Here is a 23,255-nt window from a genome sequence, read left to right on the forward strand (position 1 = left end):
CTGATTTAGAACATATACCTGTATCAAAAAATTGAAAAAAAAGCATAAACTTTAAAGGGAGTTCTGGTCATAATAGCAAAAATCTGACATTTGCCAAATTCATTTGATATTGTCCTCTTCCCAAAGCAATAAAGGGTAATTGTAACCGACAAATAAAATTGAAGCCATTCATAAGCTGTAATGTAATGACTAAACTAGCATGTGTCAGAGGAAATAAGAATGAACAGCAATCAGCCCTGACCTCTTCCCTTTGCCTAGGGCATCAGAGGGGCATTCCTCTTCAATGACTGTTCTTCACATTTTGCTTGGACACTTGCAAAATATGCCATTTACATTCTAAGAAAATGCAATAAATACATTTTCTTAAAAATATTTTAGTACTTTTAATAAAAACCAAATACGTTGTCGATATAACAGACTTAGGAAACATTGTGTTCAATTCTGAATATAGTTCAGGAGGAATTAAACATTAAAGCATCTTCAGTACTTCTCCAAAGGAGATAATTTTTGCCCAAAAGTTTTGGAAGTAATAAGCCTCCTTTATATTTACCAATAAACAACCATCACCACACTACAGCCACCTCTTGAAACAGTTTGGTGCAAAAAAAGAGCTTTGGTCTGACTATTCCAAATATATTAATTAAATTACAAAGTGTCACTAAAGTTTTAGGGATGTACAAACACACATACATACACGGTTTTACATGATTTGTCATTTAACATTATTAAGGCCTGAGGTCCAACCTACCTTCAATCTGGTTAAGGCGAGACTTTTTGTAATGGGTGGTGGGAAAGCCACCAATATTAGGCAGATTCCTTAACAAAAAAATAGTAAGATTTAAGAGAGTTGTTCCCTCATCCAATGGTTCTCAATTTTGTCTCCATTTAATATCTGAGGAGCTTTTAAAAAATCCTAGGTTCCATCCCAAGAGGTCCTTGTATAATGTTCCTGTACTATGTTCTGGGATTAAAAAAAAAACTTCAGGTGATTCTAATATGCAACCAACACTGAGGACAACTGCCTAAGCTTTGTATTTTTGACTAGACTCCCTCTTACCCACCGTGTCATTTGTTCTCATCAATTCAAAAGGCTGTAGCTGGAGACCATCTCAGGCTTTCCCTAAAGCCCAATCAATAGCTGGGGAGATACCCCTCTCCCCACCTATTACCATATGGTAAAACAATCCTGTCTCATGCTTGAACAGAACAATGAGTGAGTGACTAAGCCTCTTTGAGTTGAAAGCTTTCAGTTCTTCAGAAAAAAATGAAAGATCCAAAATATCTGATTGCCCCCACCCACATCTGTCTCAGCAGCTCTCTTCCCTCAATTTTTTTCTGTCTCAGGCTTTAATTAGTTTCTGTCACAGAGTTTTATTCATCTACCTGTTCATGATTGATTTGTTCTCTCTCATGATCCAATGTAATCCATGAGAGTAAGAACTTTTAATTCCTGTACCTGAGCACATTGCCAAGTATACAGCAGGCCTCCAAAAAGGATATCTGGCTTGCATAAATAAAAAAAGATTGTAAGGCTTCCCTGCTGGCGCAGTGGTTGAGAGTCCGCCTGCCGATGTAGGGGACGCAGGTTCGTGCCCCGGTCCGGGAAGATCCCACATGCCGCGGAGCGGCTGGGCCCGTGAGCCATGGCCGCTGAGCCTGCGCGTCCGGAGCCTGTGCTCCGCAGCGGGAGAGGCCACGATGGTAAGAGGCCCGCGTACCATAAAAAAAAAAAAAAAAAAAAAAAAAGATTGTATGAAAGAGCTGTAAAGTAAGAGACAAAAGGTAGATAGGTGGCCTTCCCAGAATTCCTTCCCACAAGTGCACTTTTTTTTTTTTTTGCGGTACGCGGGTCTCTCACCGTTGTGGCCTCTCCCGTTGCGGAGCACAGGCTCCAGACGCGCAGGCTCAGCGGCCATGGCTCACGGGGCCAGCCACTCCGCGGTATGTGGGATCCTCCCGGACCGGGGCACGAACCTGCGTCCCCTACATCGGCAGGCGGACTCTCAACCACTGCGCCACCAGGGAAGACCACAAGTGCACTTTTGAAACAGGAGTGTGCAATGGTGGCAGGAAGAAGGAGTTGCTGCGGCGGACCCGGATGCAATCTTTTGTTCCTACAGCTGGGGCCCTAGCCCACCTTACAGGATTGTAGGATCATGTTTTAGATTGAATATGTATCCTTTTAGTGTATTCTAATTTAAGTAGTGGGTGGTTAAGGCTATTACTTTTGCTTTAGGGAAATTCATGAGGAGGAAGCATCAACCATGTAGGTCAAACACTAAGATCCTCTAGCACCTCCTCCAAGCAACAGGAGAACGAACGGGCTTAGGATTTTCAATAGACTCCTCCAATGGATCAAACTCTGACAGTTACAATCCAATGTTGTTATAGATATTTTTCTTGAGATTTTAAATAAGAATTTCCACAGTAGTTATTCTTCTTATTATTCCAAAGTATAATATATGGGCAGAATTTATAAAGAAAGCATATATATTATTTAGCAGTGGGTAGTAAGGGTCTGTTGTAAAAGTATATGCCAGTATGTAACTGTGCATATATATGTGTGTATAAATTTGTTTTATTTTATTTATAGGTATAATATATACATATGTGTACATAACATTGTGTATGTGTATATATATAATTGTATACATATATAATTGTGAATATATATAATGTAATTGACTCTAATACACCAGGAATTTTTACATTATTTTTTTCATATTATACAAATGAGGAAACTGAGCTTAAAATACTTAACTATATGTTAAACATATGTTTAATGTCACCTAGCTAACAAGGAGAAGAGTTAGAGTATTTGCTCAGAACCCCAATTACAGTCTCATAATGAGTATCTCATAGTTTCCCTGTTAGAAAATTTGTAAAGCATAAAGACTCAAAATATATTTTATCTACATGTCATTTTTCTTTCCTGATTAACTGTTAGCTTAGGTATCATATGCCAGCATGAGCACTACAATGCATTCAGTTGACTCAAATCTGATATATATTCATATGCATACATACATTTGATATGCAAAACCTTATAATTAAATCTCTTCAAGTGTTGGAGTATTGGTGGTGGATTTAGAACACTGTGAATTCTTTAGTCATGATGAATAACAAAGAATATAATTTTGATGTCTGATTGCTTTCATTTCTTTCTAACATACCTGTTAGTTCTCAAAAGAGATAAAGCAAATAAAGCAAGGAAAATAGGATAGTAATAACTTTACATGAAGAAAATCAATCAGTAATAGGAATAGAGGTTTCATAACACTTATTAGGTCATCTTGTCAAACCCTAAGGGTTGGTGTAGGATTGCCATTGAAATCTGCTTTCTAGTTCTTTATCAAAAATAGTTACAAAAAGTGTCAAATAGAAGAGTATTTCTTCTGAGCTATTAATGCCTGATGCTCAAAATAAATGCCATTAATATTCATTGCAGCAGAACTTTCATTGTTATCATGGTCAGAGATCATTTGAAAATGTTTTTGTATGAATGCTAATAAAGAAATCAGTAGTTCTAAAGGCATTTATTAGTGGCTAAAAATTCCCACTTTTGAAAGGGAATTGATTAGAATATGTGAGGGTTTGTTAGAATACAGCATTTGTTTGTTTATTCATTTGTCTAAAGCCACATTTCAGACACTGCAGGCATCATTCTACCAAAGCTTTGGAAAGAGTCATTAACAATAAATATCAATTTTAAAAACACAAAAATGAAAAATATAAAATTGAAAAGCTGTGGGTAAAACAGTCACTAAAGGCCAAACTAGTTCAGAGCAAAGAAGAAGGGTGGAAATTTAGAGATCAAAGGTCTAATGCTCTCAAAAGTTTTCTGAATTGGCCTCAAATGAGAGTATCATGTAGTGATGCGGGACAGAAAATTTCATTGGCTCAGCTAAGACACCCTTACACTGTGTGACTCCATAGTCCCCAGGATGTGTGGCTATCTCACTTCCCCATTTTCACACCATTAAGAATGATATGGTTCCTGACTACTACTATGATTTACTTATGAACCTCTCAGCTTTTCTCCTCTTAAAAATTCCTCTTCTACTATATGTCATATATTACTTGCAGTTTAAGATGAGATAATTTCATGTTAATTTCAAGTGTCTGTTTCATCTTAATATAACTACTGTAATTTTACTGATTTTTTAAAACTGCATAATTTCCATATTCATCTGAATTTTTTAACTGGTGTATACTTTAATTAGTGTAAATGTTCTTTCAAAGTATAATCTGAATAAAATATGATTTAGTTTTTCATATTATAAACTTTTATAGATGACCAAAGAGTAAAATAGTCATGGGTAATATCAATTAATTATCTTTAAAATAATAGTAATGAAAAATCAGATTAAAATAGTCAATCTTCAGTTTCAGATTTTTTTATACAGCATCGGCTATTATGTAGGGACAGTGTTGCAGATGAAGTGGAGTGGGGAGCTATCTAACTGTGGTACAGTTAGTCTTCATAGAGATGGTAGGGTAGAACACAGACCATCGTGTGCTGATGTCACTCCTGCCAAACCAATGACATGCCAAGCACATTATCTAAGGCTGTGGGTCTTTGTGGACTGGTACAGTCTTCCCTCCACCCTGGCTACATCAAAAATGAAACTGTAGGCTTGCTTGCTAGAGGAATTAAAGAGGCATTGGGAAGCTGTTACCACTCACTGACATACATGTTTATCTCATAGCAATAGCCTAAAATTAGTTTTACTTCCATATGCTTCAAAATTATTTTCCAAAACTACTGCAAGTAGATATGTAGTATATACACACACACATATATATATTTGTATTTTTCTTTAAGTTTAAATACTCGCAAATTGAAGTGGATTCCATTTTGTGTGGCACGAAATTTATACAATTTTGTGAACTCTCTTTAAGGAAAACAATATAAAATCATGAATGCAAAACTAGATGTGAAAAATATTTACATAGAATGAGAAAGAAATCACAACAAATTACACATTTAAAAACTGACAAGTAACATAAACACCAAAATATCCAGAAAAACAAATTATTTTTATTAATTTATTGCCTGATAGTCATCTATAATACTTTTTGATTCCAGTGTTGTTGGCAACATAGTTTTTGATCATGTCTTCATATGATAATGATTTTGTCATACTTTCTACAAAGAAAAGAAAGACAACCAGTCTCTCTTTTAATATAGTTGGTTGGAATTTATTTTCCATTATTTTTGTTGGGATATATAATGCATGTGACTTTACAAAGATATATACTTACTATTTGTAGTAATGCACAGGTTTTATCTCATGCACCTTAAAATTCTAAAATTTCTGTTTTGTGCAATACCCAGGCAAAAAACTAGAGATGGTATAGTGTATTTTCTAATTGTCAAAAAATGCATTATCAAGTATATTTCTGAGAGGAGGGAATTTCTGTTCAAAGTAGGTATTAATAAGAATCTTCTACTAGCAATTGTATACATATAATTACTGGAAAAATTGTCCTCAAACCAGCTCTGGCTCTTCTCAAATCTTGTTTCTCCTCCATTATCCACATATTTCAAGTGCTGGATGCCGGTGGACATGCTGATATCACAAGATGACCTCTGGCCTTGTGATGATAATGATAGGCTGTCACAGTGAGTGGGAAGAATATAGAATGGTACAGAAGCCATTTTTACACTAGAACAGCTAGCAATAATAGCCCTACACCAAGTGAGTTTGAACTGTATGAATTTTTCTCACCAAACTAAATGTATTGCAAACTCAATTTCCCCTTTGGATCACAAAATTCCCAAGGCCACTTTAAAAACATATACAGAAGGAATATGATGGAGGGTAAGTCGAATTGGAAAGCAACAGAGATCTTAACTGATTACAGTTAAAATAACTTGGTTTTGAAAATTTAATAGGAACATGTGGCCTTATAAACACATTGTTAGAACATTTCTCAGGCTTAGATAAAGCCTGTGCAAATGAAGGGTCCTGAACTTAAGCTTCATTAGCTCCACAGTAAACTGTGCCTCTAATTGCAAAGGTTATCCTGTTTAGCATATTGTATATATTGCCACTCGATAGAAATTTGGCATATCTCTTTTAAATGTACCAAAAGGCATATAAATATGATGATTCAATACTACCATTATTTATTCTAAAATATATGAACAAGGTCTTTGTTAAGAGATTACATTTATAGTGTTTACTTTTCTCCTTGAGCTAATATTTTACAACACGAGGAATACAGGCAAAATTTTATAATAACTATAAATGGCGTGTAACTTTAAAAACTGTGAATCACTATATTGTACACTTGTAACTTATATAATATTGTACATAAATGGATGTTGAATTTGGTCAAAAGCTTTTTCTACATCTATTGAAATATCACATGATTTCATTATTCAATTTGTTAATGTGGTGTATCACATTGATTGATTTTTGGATATTGAAAAATCCTTGCACCCCTGGGAAAAATTCCACTTGATCATGGTATATGATCCTTTAAATATATTGTTGGATTTGGTTTGCTAATATTTTGTTGAGGATTTTTGCATCTATGTTCATCAGTGATACTGACTTGTAATTTTCTTTTTTGTGTGATATCTTTTTCTGGTTTTCATACCAGGGTGATGCTGGCCTCATAGAATGAGTTCAAAAGTGTTCCTTCCTCTGCAATTTTTTGGAAGAGTTTAAGAAGGATAGGTGTTAACTCTTCTCTAAATGTTTGGTAGAATTCACCTGGTCCTAGACATCTGTTTGCTGGGAGATTTTTATTACTGATTCCATTTCATTATTGGTAGTTGGTCTGTCCACATTTTCTATTTCTTCCTGGTTCAGTCATAGGAGATTGTACCTCTAAAAATCTGTCCACTTTTTTAGGTTGTCCATTTTATTGGCATATAGTTTTTCATAGTAGTATTCTCTTATGGCCTTTGTATTTTTGTGGTGTCGGTTGTAACCCCTTCTTTATTTCTGATTTTACTGATTTGGGCCCCCTCTGTTTTTTTCTTGATGAGTCTGGTTAAAGGCTTATCAATTTTGTTTATCTTTTCCTAGAACAAGCTTTTAGTTTCATTGATCTTTTCCATTTTTTGTTTTAGTCTTTATTTCATTTATTTCTGCTCTGATCTTTATGATTTCTTTCCTTCTACTAACTTTGGGTTTTGTTTTTCTTTCTCTAGTGCTTTAAGTGTAATGTTAGGTCATTTATTTGAGATTTTTCTATGGCACACAGCAAAAGCAGTTCTAAGAGGGAAGTTTATAGAGATTCAAGCTTACCTTAGGAAACTAAAGGAATTTTGAATGAGGTATAATAAGAATGAAAGCATGGCTATCTATATGGACATTTCATTTAGTTTTGCATCACTTCTTTTCCAAAGTAGTCTGGTTTCCATATTGTATGAGATTTCTATTGTTTTACAACAAATTACTACAAATTTAGTGGCTTAAACTAACATCCACTTATTAGGTCACATTTCTGTAGGTCAGAAGTCTAGCATGACATGACTGGGTTCTCTGCTCAGTATCTTACACAGCTGAAATCAAGGTGTTAGCCAGTTGTGTTCTCATCTCCAGTCTTGACTAAGGAAGAGTCCAATTCCAACTTATTCATACTGTTGGAAGGATAGAGTTCTTTGTGGCTACACGACTGAAGTCCCCTGAAGCTGGGGGCCACTCTCATCTCTTAGAAGTGGCTAGCATACGCTCCATCTTCAAATCCAATAATAACATAACAGAGAACTGAATCCTTTTTGTGCTTTGAAACACTTTGACTTTCCTTCTGCAACCAGCTGGAGAAAAATCTCTGATTTTTAAAGGGCTCAGATGATTAGGTTAGTATCTATTAACCTAATAGAGATAATATCTATTTTTAAAAATTATCTATTTTTTAAAATTATCTCTACCATATAACATAACCTAATCATGAGAGTCATTAAGTTGGGAGGACATCTTAGAATCCAGCCTACCACATACATTCATGAATTTGCTGAATCTCTATTACTGTCAAAGACCTTTTTATTTCCAGATTCAAAGTTCTCTTTCTTGAGAACACTTTAGCTTAACAAGTTTGATATCATCTTTGTTGAATCTCCTTCCTGTCAACTTGTGCAATGGATTTTTCTTTCTTTTTGATTCTTCTAATTTTCATTTTAGTCTTAGTCATTCTCTTTCACTTGATCTTTATTCTCTACCTATTTCATGAAGATTGGTTTTTCTTAATATGTTCAGCCATCCTCTGTCTCTCTTTCTCTCTCTCTCTCTCTCTCTCACACACACACACACACACACACACACAACATTTCCATACATTTGACATCTAGATTGAAAAGTCTTAACTGTTCTTAAGAGTTCTTTTAAGTGCTAACTGGACATCTTCCCCCAGAAGTTTCACTGTTACCTCACTCTTAGCATAACGGAAACATTTATTCCTTGGGAACTGACCTATGTTACTGCTTGAGATTCACTAAATACAGTATTTACAATCTAAGACCCTGAAGCCAGATTTCCTGGGTCCATTCTTGGCTTTACTTCTTATCAGATGTGTTACCTTGAAAAAAGTATTTAACCTCTCTTTTTCTCAGTTTCCTAAACTAAAGGATGGGAATTAAAATTTAGTTTTATTAGCATGCCAAAGCTGAGTACCTCACCCTTCAATCAATCTTTAATCAAGTCTTACCAGTAGTAGGAAAAATATGATTCCTAAAAATATTCATTTCATCCTCACTAATAGCCCTAAATAGTTCCATTTTTTGGTTGCAATTTTATTTCTACATATTATTTAGAATTCCTATCTCTGTCTTATTCTTTCTCCAAACAATTCTTCAGATCACAAACGAGATGATACAGCTTCTTTCATTCATTCATTCATTCTTCATTTGTTTCACTTTAAGCACAAATGAGGTCATACTATTTCCCTGTTTACAACTTTTCATAGGTCATCATTACCTACCAAAGTTAGGTACATTTCTTAAGGCACTCATAATTATAAAATTTAAATCAAGACATTTTTATCCATCCTGAGTTGGAAATCGTTGGAAACCCATTTTCCATCTACTCTGAGAAGTAGATATCTGTCAGCATCACATTCAAAACCTTATTTTAATAAACTTCCAAATTTGAAAGACTGCAAGTTGTGGTATACAGTCTCCAGTTTGTCAGTCTCCACTGAGTCCACTTTGTGCTTGGAGATTACCCGAATGTTTTTGGAGGTAATAGAGATTTTACATCTTGCCTACCAAAAAGTCATAAAGGCATTATTAGCAGGACAATATAGATACTTTACAATTTGGCCTTTCTAATCTCATTGCCTGCCATTTCTTACCTACTTTTTACATCCAAACCCATTAGTACTACTGGAGTTTATTTCCTAGATGATAGCATTTTAAGGTCACATGAGCCTTGGCTCAATCAATAGTCTCTATCCAAAATCTCATTTTTTAACCTGAATTCTTTTTTCAACCTACTCATTTTCTCAGCTTCTGCTTGAATAGAATCTACTACAGGGAGATGAAATTTCCTCCTTTAAGTGTCCATAACACTTTGTATATTTCTATTTTTATAACATATATCCTATATTATAATTATTTGGATAGATACCCATCTTTCTAGAGAGAATGTGAATTCACTCACAGGAATATTATGTTTCCTTACTTACAGAGTCCTGGCATGGTGTTTGGAATATAGTAGAGTGGTAATAAATTTAATGAATAATTTTTCAGGTTTTACAATGACAACATAAAATTTCAAAAACTGGATGAAATTTTACTGATGCACTTTCTTTTAGTGTTTGAAGGATAAGGAGGTGGTTAGGAAAGGTAACGTGATGTAGACAGGAGGTCCTCACAAATTCTACCTGTCCTCGTGTCTACCACAGATATTTTTAATATTAAATAAATAGAGAAGAGAGGTTTGCAACTGATTTTTAATTATTGTAATCTGATCCTCAGTTTGTTTTGCTTTGCTCACTTGAGCAAATAAAGGAAGTGAGAATTGAATAAAAATGGAAAAGAAAAGAAAGCATTATCTATTTGGAAATTTTAGGGGAGTGTTTAGGCAAAACTGATAAGGCCTAGAATAAAGTTCTGGTGAGAACAATAGAGATGACAGATTTCTGCTCTTTGTATCACACACATTGAATGCACCTATAAAGATTTGTCTTTGGTTAAATCAACGTTAAAGAGAGAATTGAGACAGGTTTAAAATGTACATATCCAGTAATAATTTTTAAAAATATATATTCCTTCTGGAGTTGAACCTTTAAAATTATCAGTACATTTGCTATCTCCTAAAGTAAGTCAATTTTGTAAGAAAGCATTGTGAAGCATGATCATAAACAGTATCTTTTCTGTTAAAAAATGTATAAGGAAGATTTTCTCAGTTTCTTATGTTGGGAAGTATTTTGATGTGAGAAGTGGCAATTCCAACCCTTTGTTCCTAAATCATGTCACGAAATAATGTTGTAAAAAGCTTTTTAGAACTCATATAAAAATATGATCTCCAATTTAGACCACATTTTGAAAGATAGCTTCACTATACGCGTATTTTAATTCCTCCTTACATATCTTAGAAAAAAGCATGCAAATAGTTTAGTTGTATGCACTGAACAATATCCGTAAAAAGGAACATGTCTTCAATTCCAGAACGTGTGACACAGGACCGAAGGACGACAGAGCATCCTTCTCTGTTATCCATGCTAATAATATTTTTTCAAGATTAACTTTTAAATTATATCTCTACATTTTTCTTAGCAATTTTAAACCAAATAAAAGAAAATATCTTGTCTAGATAGCATCAATATATAACTTAAAGGTAGTATCATTTACTGAAACAAGTGAAAACAGTTGAATAGTCACTAACAGTAAATGATAACAATAACCAATAACAACTAACAATAAACAATAAAAGATTATCAGTCATTGGTTTCATAATTAAAGTGACTTTAAGAGAAAATGGAATATATGGTATTATAAGCATATTCACAATTTTAAATTTGGATTGTCCGTGATAATTCAAGATGTATGGCTGCCAATATCCACTTCACTAAATTGTAGTAGATGACATAACAAAGGAAAAAAAAAATCGTCATGAGACTAAAGAAAACTCTAAACACATAATCCTGTTTTTGCAAGTTATTTGCATGGATTATGAAAATAAGTCTATACATATAATGATTGATTTTAGATTATTGGTACCATATTAATTGACATAATTAGTTTTGTAAATAAAAATTCCCTGCCACAACCTTCTCCCTTTTCAGTCAAGTTTACCTCAAGGCTTAATCCCATTTGTTGTTTGTGCCCTTGAAATCTACCTCTCAAGCTGCTTCCTGCTGTTGCTACAACTTGGATTTCCCAGAAAGGACTTACATTAGCCTGCCAGGGCCTAATTCATAAAATATTTCTAACGCCACAGATTAGTTCTGAGCCATTTTACAGCTTTGGAAAGTCTATACCATAAAGAATGCTCCCTTTCATTCCAAAGCCATTTGCATTTTATTTGTGCCTCAAAGGAGGAACAATCCACACTGATTAGAATCTGCAGACACTGTGTGTAATGAAAAATTAATTGCATCAATCTTTTCACTGTAGTGGTCTTAACAACTCATTTTCAACTGGTCATTTTTCCACCTGCTCACCAGGGCCCAGGCAGCTGAGGCAAGCATATCTCTGACATTTACAGAATACCAATGAAACTAAGGTCATCAGTATATCATACAAGTGGGAGCTGAGAATCCTGAAAGAGATGTAAGCTGTTTGGATGAGCTAGAACTATTATGTGACAGTGGAGGGTAAATACATGCTATGACAACCCATCTAGGCATGGTTTGAATTAACAAAATAGAAAGGAAGGAAGAAAGCCTAAATTACCAACAGGAAAGGTTAGAGTAGTGCCAGCTCATTGGAGATTGAGTGTTATATGCTGCTGACAGTGGTGATAAATCAACAGTTGCATGCTAGCATCATTGTAGGCAATTTGATATGTCAGGTGGCAACAGCAGCCAATGCATATACATCAAAATGGGGATTTTGCTTTTGATATAGGGTTTAATTTACTATACTTTGTAAAATACACATTTTAGTTTTTTTTGACAACACTCCTCATGTTTTTATTGATAAAGTTACACATTAAATTTCTCCTCAATATAGGTTTTATATTTTAAGAAAATTCTTACAACTGCAGGTTTTCAATAATTTTCCATGTTTCTCACAGTTTTCTGGGTCTTCATATCAAAATAAACACTGTGTTTTCTAGATTTTTCTTGATTTTAACATCAAAATAAACACATAGCAAACAAATAAGCAAATTAAAGGCAGTGTCCAAGATCAGATTAATTTCAGATGTTCACCGGGGTTCTATAAGACCTTGCTATTTGAATTGTGGTCCACAGACCAATCACCCAGGAACTACTTAAGAGACACAGAATCTCTGGCTTAGCCTCAGATTTACTAAATTGCAATTTGCATTTTAACAAGATCCTCAGATGCTTTAAAGCAGTGCTTCTCAAATTTTAATGTGATGCTGTAATGCATAACTGGAGGGCCTGATAAAAATCCAGATTCCTGAGCCCACTTCCAGACATTCTGACTCAGTAGGTCTAGGGTTGGCACAAGAGTTTGTATATCTAACACCCCCAGTTGATACTGATATGCTGGGTCTATTGAACACACTGTGAGTCACACTTCTTTAAGAAAAGTTATGAATGAAAGACTCATTTTGGTTGTTTTCCTTCACTGTTCAGAATGTCACAGTAATGCCATTTTATTGGTAAAAATGTGTCATAAAAATAAAAGAAATAGAGATTTCTTTACCCTGTTCCATAATCTTTAGGGTTGCAGTGGGTATTTACTTAATATGGAAAAAAAAGATCAGAGAAGGAATTTTAAATTACACAGAAACGTTTTCAGGCCTTCATGCTAATGAGGGGAGAAAAACATCTTCTCTATAACTTGCATCACCCTGATGTGGTAGAACAATGGGGGAAAATCTCAGTGAAAGAGGCCCAACCCTATAGCCCTGAGGGTTCTTCGAGGAAAAGATTCTGGGAGCATGAGATATAGGTCTATAAAAGAGAAGACCTTAGCTTTGATGGAGGAAGATTTTAGTTTTAAGGTATGAAAAATTTGATGTGAAAGAGTGATCTAAAGAGCCACATTATTTTGAAAAAAGAAGAAAAATTGTCATTCCATATGGTAGAGTTTTATCTTTAGCAGATGAAGATATAAATGTGTGGTAATTACAAAAATACCTAGAACGGGGGCTTCCCTGGTGGTGCAGTGGTTGAGAGTCCGCCTGCCGATGCAGGGGACACAGGTTCGTGGCCCGGTCCGGGAAGGTCCCACATGCCGCGGAGCGGCAGGCCCAGAGCCTGTGCTCCGCAACGGGAGAGGCCACAACAGTGAGAGGCCCGCGTACGGCAAAAAAAAAAACAAAAAAAAAAAACCTAGATGGGCGCCTAGACAGAATTGTAACCCTCTGAATACCTATCCAAATTGTATGGAAGAGCATTTATAACATTTAAAGAATCATTATTCAGAAAAGGAGCTTTTACAAGTACTCAATTTACAACTTCACTTTGATTCCCCATGACACTTTGCCTTTCTTTCATGCTTTCTTTCAAGTCTCTTTCAGCTCTTTAGTCAGCAATTTTATGCCAAAGACAATTCCAATTATTATGTAAATAATTCATCATATGTATGAAAAGAATTAAATCACACCGGTAAAATGCAAATCATACAAGATATTCTGTTTATATAGTCACCTTTATTACTTTTTTTTGAAATATAATTGATAGTGATTACAATGACTCCATTATCCCCTGAACTATTTACAGGGATGAGTGGTAATATATTCATCATGGTATAGAAAATGCACACTTACCCTCACAGCCAGAAACCTGAATTTTACTCACATGTTACTTATCAATAATTTTAGTAGAAAATGTGTACCCTTATTGGGTACAATAGAGATTTTACATTGCTAAACATTTTTATTTGCATGCTGATAAAGTAAAATTTTCCAAAAAATTGAAATCATGATAAGGAGATTCAGTAGCTTACAGAGTTCCAAAATATCCCAGTAGAATACAATCAAACATATATATATCTATAGAATCAGATAATCCTAGATTACTGGTTGCTGTCTGGTTGCTAGATTGTAACCAGTAATCTCATTTGCCCATTTCAAAGTGTTTCACAATGTTTCCTAAAAATGCTGAGTATTTTTAAGAAATACTAAGAAAAAGTAATCATTTTTTTCTAACAAAAAATTACATTATTTTCCTCCAAAAGTTTTATGGAGCAGACTCAAGGGAAGGAAAATAAAAAAGATCTTTTAAAAAAATTAAAAATGTTTAAATGGGACTCACTATTACAAGAATAAAATTTAATATCTAAATGTGCTTCATTCCTAGAGAGTTTTCCTATCCAAAGTGAGTGTTCCTTTGGAGAAAGTACATACTTTCTAGCCTGGAATTAAGTTCCTCAATGATGCTAAATGTGTATAAAGGAGGGGTTTTTAGAACAACTTAATAGGAATTTATCTAGTTGTGATTTGCCTGTGGGTGTTGTAAAATTTTTTGACAAAAATTATTTTAAGTATCTGTTTGCAAAAGATAAAATATGCTGATATTATTCATTTATTGTATGAGGTTTCAAATATGGCCTTTTACTAAGTAACTACAGCCCTTTCCCATTCATTTAGAAACAAAACTGAAATAGTAATATATATCGCCAAATATAAAACCCATCACATTAGTTAATAGCTCACATCCTCAATTTTTGTTGTTGTTGTTGTTTTATGTGTGGGGGAGGCATGGAAACAAGATTCCTTTCCTTTCCTCCTCATTGGCAGGAGGCTGCTACAAGACTATGCATATGCATGTCCTTATCTAAAAAGCCCTTCTAACTGACATGGTCTCTAACTGAAACAGGGTCAGGTGAGAATAAGTAGAGTTGTTTGTAAGGTAAGTTCTCCTTTACATCACTACAAAGCTCCTCACATCACCTTCAAATGCTAATTTTCCAAGGATACCCCTTTGGGTTGTTCAGTAGACAGAAAAGTCTCAGTATACATGAAAAATATTGGGCAGCCATTCTTGACAGGCACGTGAAAGAGTTCTAATTTTATACTAATTCAAGAGCCTTCTACATTTCCCCTGTATTTAATGATTGCTACAGCCTCTTCTATGCAGAGTACACATGTAAATTAAAACAAAACAAAACCCAATAAAAGAACAAAAACACCTTTGCCAGAAAAATTTGGTGGGAGAGGCACAAAATTGATGTGTTTAATTGAGGTTTGTTTCTCATTTTTTCATTAAAAAATCATCAGCAACTTGTCAGAAAAAGTCTTTTAAATGTTACACATGCTATTCCTCATCAAATTTTCAAATTTCAACCATGGCCAAAATCTCAGGATTTAGGCAAGTGGGGTGCTTGAAAAAGTCTCACAAATGATTCAGTTTTCTCTCTCTCCTCTGCTCAAAGTGAATTCTGTTACACCTGTCCTCTCCACCTTCTTTTAAGAATCATTGTTTTAAATGTAAAATATATTTTGAAGGCCAATTAGATTGGGGGTCATAATATTAAGTTATTTAAAGGGCATATGTGTGTCCTTTTGCTGCGTTGCGGTCCCTAGTTTTTAGGTACATATAATTAGGTTCTCAAGAAATCTCATGAAGACCTTGATAACGGTCTATGTCGTTTTCACTGTAGTCATGCAGTTTGCTAAAACACACATTCACACAATATACACTAATGGTTACAAAGGAACCATAAAATCTATTGAGTAACAAATCTGCCTTCTAAGTGTGTTTCACATACTGCTTAACTATGGAAACCTTTGATAAAACACAAATGTGTCTGATTGCCCAAATTATGGATTATGTGAAAACTACCACTTTAAAGCTTCTAAAATGGTTGTTTTCAATACTCTAAAAACAAAATAGTTCTGCCATAATTCTCCCTGGTGTTTTAAATACAGCTTGAATGGTGTGTTCAATTCTACACATAATATTTTAAGAGCATTTTAGGAAGTTAGTGTTGCCAGCTGATGGTGATTAGGATGGTGAATGTTCTGAAAGTATATTATTGAAAAATAGTTAAAGAAACTGGGGCAATAGGCTTTGAAAGAGAGAACCTGAAGTCCTGTCACATGAAAGGAAGTAGACACAATAGAGCTGCACAAAGCAGAAATGCAATTATGGATAAATATTAAATGGAAATTTTTTTTTTTTAGCCTCAGCATAATGTAAGTTCTCGCCTCAATCTGAAATTTCCAGAGATAGAGTAGGGAAGTGCTGCCACTGTAAGTGGCCAAGCAGAGCCACTTTTTTTTTTTTTTCTGTTTTCCTAATTACCACCTATTCTCTAGACTCAACAGAGGCATTCTCTTCTCCAGATCAGTCTTGCCTAACCTCCTACTCTGCTTGGATCTTCTCCTAAGTGCTTAATCATAATAACATTTTATGCCCTTTATTACATTTATTATATTGTCTGTTTACTTGTATGCTTCCCCCACTAGGCAATGGTTTTTCAATACTAGTATCTGACATGGTAGTAAATATGAAGAAACATTCACTGAAAGGATTCCTACGCTGTGATCTCTAAGAGCACATCAAATAATTGTTGAGGACCTATAATGAGTCAATGATGTGTCAGTAAGAAATAGCTTCTTCCCTCCTCTTTGGGAGTTCATAAAGTACATGTTGATCAATGTTAAAATCACATATGTAGCTCTTGCCAGTTGAGTGCATATGGCACCATCTCTTACTGATGACACTGATGAAGACATTGCCCCACATAACAAGAAAAGAAAGTTATGTCTCCACAAACCAACTGCTATAGTCTTAGCAAAGTGATTAATCTTTAAAATGTACTGGGTAGACAAAATATAAACCCCTTTCTGTGCACCTTCTGAAATATGCTAACCTTTCTGGATAACACTGGCCTCCTCCCATGGATAACAACACAAGCCTTTTCCTCCCCAAACATCACACTCCTAACTTTTTGATGTAGCTGCCAACTTGGATGTTCAATAGATTCCAAAATAAACTCTCAAAACTATTCCTCCCTTGATCTTTCCACTTTGGTAAAAGCCACCACTCCTAGAAGTCTGTCTTGATTCCTCACTTGCTTCTATTTCTCGCATTTGACCTGCTAGCAACTCCTGTCGCTGCTATCTCCACATGTCATGAGGCCATCCTCTTTTGCACTTCACCGTTGCCATTGCAGACCAGGCCACTATCATCTCTCACTAGTTTAACTCCCATGGCCTCATACTAAACTTAAATTCTCATATATTTTTATCCTATTTTGTAGCCAGCTATGCAACTGATCTCTTTGGTAATTTCCCACTGAATTTTTGATAGAAATATATATTTGAGGAAAGAAGACCCATATATATTTTTTCTTTATTTTGAAATAGTTTACCTCAACAGATAAGTTTAAAAATTAGTACAAATATTTCCAATATACCTTTCACCAGCTTCTCTAAATGTCATCATTTTACGATATGTTTTATCATTCTCCCAGATATAATTTTTCTCAGAGATATAATTGACATATAACATTGTGTAGTTACCCAAATATAATTTTAAGTGGAAAGTATCCAGTTATAGAAGTTATAATCCAATTTTTGGACACACACAAAAGTATATGTATGTGTTTGAAAGCATGTATAATAAACTGGTAACAGTGATTATCTCTGTGGAGAGATTCTAAGTTAATCATTTCCATATTTGAATTTTAAAATCAGGCATAGGCATTCCTTTTTTTAATCAGAAAAAAATTAAAATAAAAATTAAAGTGACTCAGAATGGCAGAAATGCACATCACTGGTAGTCAGTATTGTGATAATGTTTGTGCACCTTCTTGTCACTAGACTCTTAACTGGTCCATTCCTAGTGCCTTAGAAACCTGTATAGAACTCAGAACCTGTCCATCCTTTCAATGAAAGATTGAATGACAATGATTTTTCTAAACTGTAAAACTAAGAGAGCTAATTATATACCTCTTTTTCTGTAGTATAGTAAAAACTGACATTGACTGTTACCATTTATTTAAAAATAAATGCAGAGAAGTATAAAGATTAAACATTTTTGAAGGCAACAAATACACAGATGAAGATCATGGAGTGACAAGTTCATCTTCCATATTTTTGATGTTTACTGTTCTTTTTGATAGGAAGTTTTCTTGCTGAGCAATAAATGTCAGTTTTTTCCATTTTCTACTTGAAAAAACAGATTTATCATATGCTTAAGGTTTAAATAATTGTTCTTAACTCCTCAGCATGAGAAAAATATCAAAACAAAGAGGTGAAATAAACTGCCTAAGGTTATACAATTAGAGGGAGGAACAGAACAAAAATTACAGTTTTTCTGAACTTCATTCTAGGGCTTTCTCATTTTGCCTGGTCTCTGAGGGATCTCCAGGGACTTTATAGCATAGAGTTAAAAAAAAAAAAGAGAGAGAGAGAAAAGAAAAAGGATAGAAAAGAGAAATCTAGATTGTGCACCTAACCAAAAAACTGCATGATATAACCCCTGCCTACCATACATCAAATTGCTTGAAATTAATGAGACATAGACCTTGCAATTGCACTGGCCACCTGAACCTAATTTTATTGTAATTTAGTATCCTTTTTCAAAAACAGAGTTCCCAGAATTGTACAAGCTTTGAGACCTACCAGACCTTCTCTAGTCAGGCTTCTCATCCTTTAGTCTCAACTCAGTGTTTATCTTTTGGCAAGAGGTAATTCTCCATTTCATATGTTCTTCTCATACCCCCTTCTCTCAAGTCTTCATATAACTAAACATATTGTATAATTGTCTGATTTAATTACTAATATTTATGATTTCTGGGTTTGCGCCTTAAATTACAAGTTCTGAGATGGCAAGGACGATGTCTGCCTTATCCATTACTCTTCCTGCATTGCCTAAAATTTAGAAATCTGTAAATTTTGCTAAATGAATTAATGAATGAAAAGATAAATAAATATATGTAGGATTTTGTATGTAAGACTTTGAGTTTTTAACAAATGCCCCTCACCCTCTTATCCTTCTGGATCTTTACAAGAAGGTAAGAAAAGAAATAAGTACCTTTAAAAACATTAGTTAACAGCATTTGAAAAGATTGATCATTTATAGATAAAGCAAGCAAAGAACACATTTGTCTATCTTTTGACAACCAAATCATTCAATTTTCTGAAAACATGATTGCCTACAGTTTAACTCAGTGATCTAAGTATTATCTTAAGTTGTAATGAGGACAAATTAATACATTGGTAGAGAAAGCACTCAATCAAACACCAAAACTGTACGGGAAAAGGCATATATTTCACCCACAAAGTAGCTGTGTAAGAACTGTGATTTTTATCTTGTGGCTGAACATAGATTCAACTTTGGAATCCAATTCTGCCCTATGAAAATCTCAGTAAATTCAAGTTTCTTCTTTTTTCTAAAGTTAGAGTGAATGCCAAGATGTTTATATAGTGTTCTTGTGTTTGGGGGTTATCTGGTCATCTGTCTATGCTGGTATCCTCTGAGTCTTATACCATCCTATCTGGTCCTGCCCACTCACCTATCTGTATTTTAACTGTCAGTCAGTGTATGTGGTCACAGCTGCATTTTTCTTTCTCCTCTTTACCAGGTTTGGCTCTATTTGAGAATTACTAAGTCTCACTTAGGCACAGAGATAAACATTGACCACTCCCCTTTAGTCTGCTCAATGGATATGTCTACTGTGGTTTCCCACTGTTAGGCTACACATGAACTGTGACGGTCAATGTGAGCTCTCCCTTTACAGCCCTGTAGATGTTTCTTCTGCTCTCCCCTCTAAGTATTAGGAGAACTATACACATATACTGGGTAAGTCTTTCCCTATTCTCAAATCCTGAAATCTCTCTGGTATTCTACTGCAGAAGACACAGTTAAAACAATTATTGCTTTCCCTTTGCTCCCTCCTTCCACAAGTCCAGGGAATTTTTACTAGTCTTTGAATGGAGCACTATTTAGCCACTGATTGCATATTCTCTATATCCTCTGGGGAAATTATTTTAAAAGCCTCAAATGTGGTAATTATAGATACTCAAAACATGTAATGTGTGTTTTCTGCTTTCAGCTTCAAGAATTTGAAATACAAGGCCAATATTTAGCTCTGTTCTGCATTTCTGCACTTATTCTGAGGCATCCCTACTTTGAGGCATGAAAATACAATGTCTAGTTACCCAAGTAAGCAAAGCGATACCAAGAAATTTCTCTCTCTCTTTCTCTCCCTCTCAAACTCTACATGTTACCCAGCAAGACCCTCCTAATGCAAACAAATTATTAATTTCTTTGAATAACAGATATTAAAAGAAGACTTAAAGATTCTTTGAGCACTGGGACTCTGAAAATATACAATTTTTTCCCTACGGTTTACAAATCTAAATTTAATTAATTTTCTTCTGGAATAATTTATTTTATTCTGGAACATCTGAAATCTCACATCTGTGGCCTATTCCAATTGGCAAGCTAGAACTAATGCTGCCCTAGAGAAAGCCACTAAGCAGAAACGACATAATGTTTCACATATATTAACACTGTGGAAACAAGCCAAGTTGGCACGAGGAAAGATTTTATCGGTTTCTCAAGCTACTCATTCATCCACAACTTGGAGTGCTGCTTCTCTCAGCTATACTGATTGTTTTGTTTCCAAACTTCCCTGACTATCAAGTTCTTGGTCTTTTACTTTCATCTTTATGTCAAGAAATTTCTCAGGTTTCCTTGTATTGAGAAAAATCAATATTTCTGATCTGAAAACTTTGTTTGCAGGAAATTTTATTGTATACTTATTAGCTACATATTAAATTTATGAGAAAATGCCTTTTCTCCTTTCATCATTTTTAAGGAAGAAACAGCATTCACATTAAGAGTTCTAGGAGTGAGTCAAAGGAAATGAAAAGAAGAGGTATGCCAGCTTCTGAAAATGAACTGCACAGCTGTGCACCATATGTCTATCTAAAATATGCCAACTGTATGTCATGAGAGAAAAAGGGAGGCAAAATCTGGCTAAACCAGTGAAAAGCCATCTTAACCAGTGAAAATCACCTGGTTTGAATGAAAAACCCATTCAAGAAGCTGGATCAACACTGAATGGAATCAAAGAATTAATTTGTCATGATCTTATGTTGGTCTAATTCAACGGATTTTTTTTTTTTCAGCTTATATCCAAAAGTTTGAAAGCATACAAACATCAGTTCTTAAGGCACAGATCTCTAGGGGGATCTGTTTATGGAAATTTTCAGTTTATCAATTATAATTTCTGAATTTATTATCAATTTTTCCCAAATGGGTTGACATAGAAATTTGTATTGAAGATTTAGTCAAAGTAATAGACAACTTTGATTATTTGTTTTTCCTATAAATTATATACATTCCTAATTTGGAAAAATATATAATAAATACTTTATTTTAAAGGTTTATTGACCAATACATCAGCTTTCCAAAGATAAAACACTGAAAACATGTATCCTAAATCAAATACTTGGCCACTTCCCTGTTAAAATAAGATCTTAAAAAAGAAAGAGAAACAGAGGATAAAGAAACTAATGGTAAATAATTGTCTCTCTGATTATGTCTTTTATGTTTGACAATTCTCTGTGGCAGTTTATTCATATAGACTATTTCTAGCTCTATCTCCACAGGCCATTGCATACTACAAGTAAATTTAGAAGTCTTTATGAAAGGTAAGAAACTGGCTTATTTTTAGATGTATAGATCAAAAGGAAATAAGAGAAATGGCATATTAGAAAAAATTAGAGAGTTCCAAAATATGGATGTATATGAGATACAATATTGAAAAAAGAACTTTTCTTTTGCAATGATAAAAATTTATTAAAATTTTCATAAAATTGTCCTCCTCACAATTGCAACAAATTGATAAGGTATGTAAAAATAACCATAACAAGAAATATGTGAGATTTGGGTAAGAAAAAAATAAATTTTAGTCAAAAATATTAAAATAATTGAAACAGGTACAAACTTCCAGTTATAAAATAAGTACTGAGGATGCGATGTACAGCATGATGATGATGTTAATAACACTGTATTGCATATTTGAAAGCTGCTAAGAGAGTAAATCTTAAAAGTTCTCATTACAAGAAAAATTTTTGAAACTATCTGTGGTTATGGATGTCAATTAGACTTATTGTGGGGCTCATTTTGTAATATATACATATATAGAATCATTATGTTGTGCACCTGAAACTAATATAGTGTTATATCTCAATAAATGATGGAAAAAAATTTTAAAAAGAAAGGAGTTGAAATGAAAGAAACATACAGGGAACATTGGTTCAAGATGGCAGAGTAGAAGGACATGCACTTACTCCCTCTTGTGAGAGCACCAGAATCACAACTAACTGCTGAACAATCATCGACAGGAAGACACTGGAACTCACCAAAAGACAGAGGAGAAGCTGCAATGAGATGGTAGGAGGGGTGCAATAACAATAAAATCGAATCCCATTACCACTAGGTGGGTGAGTCACAAACAGGAGAACAATTATACCACAGAAGTCCACCCACTGGAGTGAAGGTTCTGAGCCCCATGTCAGGCTTCCCAACCTGGGGATCCAACAACGGGAGGAGGAATTCTCTGAGAATCTGACTTTGAAGGCTAGTGGGATTTAATTGCAGGACTTCAATAGGACTGGGGGAAACAGACTCCACTCTTGGAGGGCACACGCAAAGTAGTGTGCACATCAGGACCCAGGGAAAAGGAGCAGTGAGCCCATAGGAGACTGAACCAGACCTAACTGCTAGTGTTGGAGGGTCTTCTGTAGGGGTGGGGGGTGGCTGTGGCTCACCACAGGGACAAGGACACTGGCAGCAGAAGTCTGGAAAGTACTCCTTGGTGAGAGCCCTCCCAGAGTCCACCATTAGCCCCACAAAAGAGCTCAAAGGTTCCAGTGCGGGATCTCCTCAGGCCAAACAAACAACAGGGAGGGAACTAATCCACACCCATCAGCAGACAAGCAGATTAAAGTTTTACTGAGCTATGCCCACCAGAGCAACACCCAGCTCTACCCACCACCAGTCTCTCCCATCAGGAAGCTTGCAGAAGCCTCTCAGATAGCCTCATCCACCAGAGGGCAGACAGCAAAAGCAAGAAGAACTATAATCCTGCAGCCTGTGGAACGATAACCACTTTTGCAGAAGATAGACAAAATGAAAAGGCAGAGAACTACGTACCAGATGAAGGAACAAGATAAAACCCCAGAAAAACAACT

This window comes from Delphinapterus leucas, chromosome 5 (assembly GCF_059928025.1).
Source record: "Delphinapterus leucas isolate spDelLeu-1000000601 "Yukka" chromosome 5, BTC_Dleu_Yukka2, whole genome shotgun sequence".
NCBI lineage: Eukaryota > Metazoa > Chordata > Mammalia > Artiodactyla > Monodontidae > Delphinapterus > Delphinapterus leucas.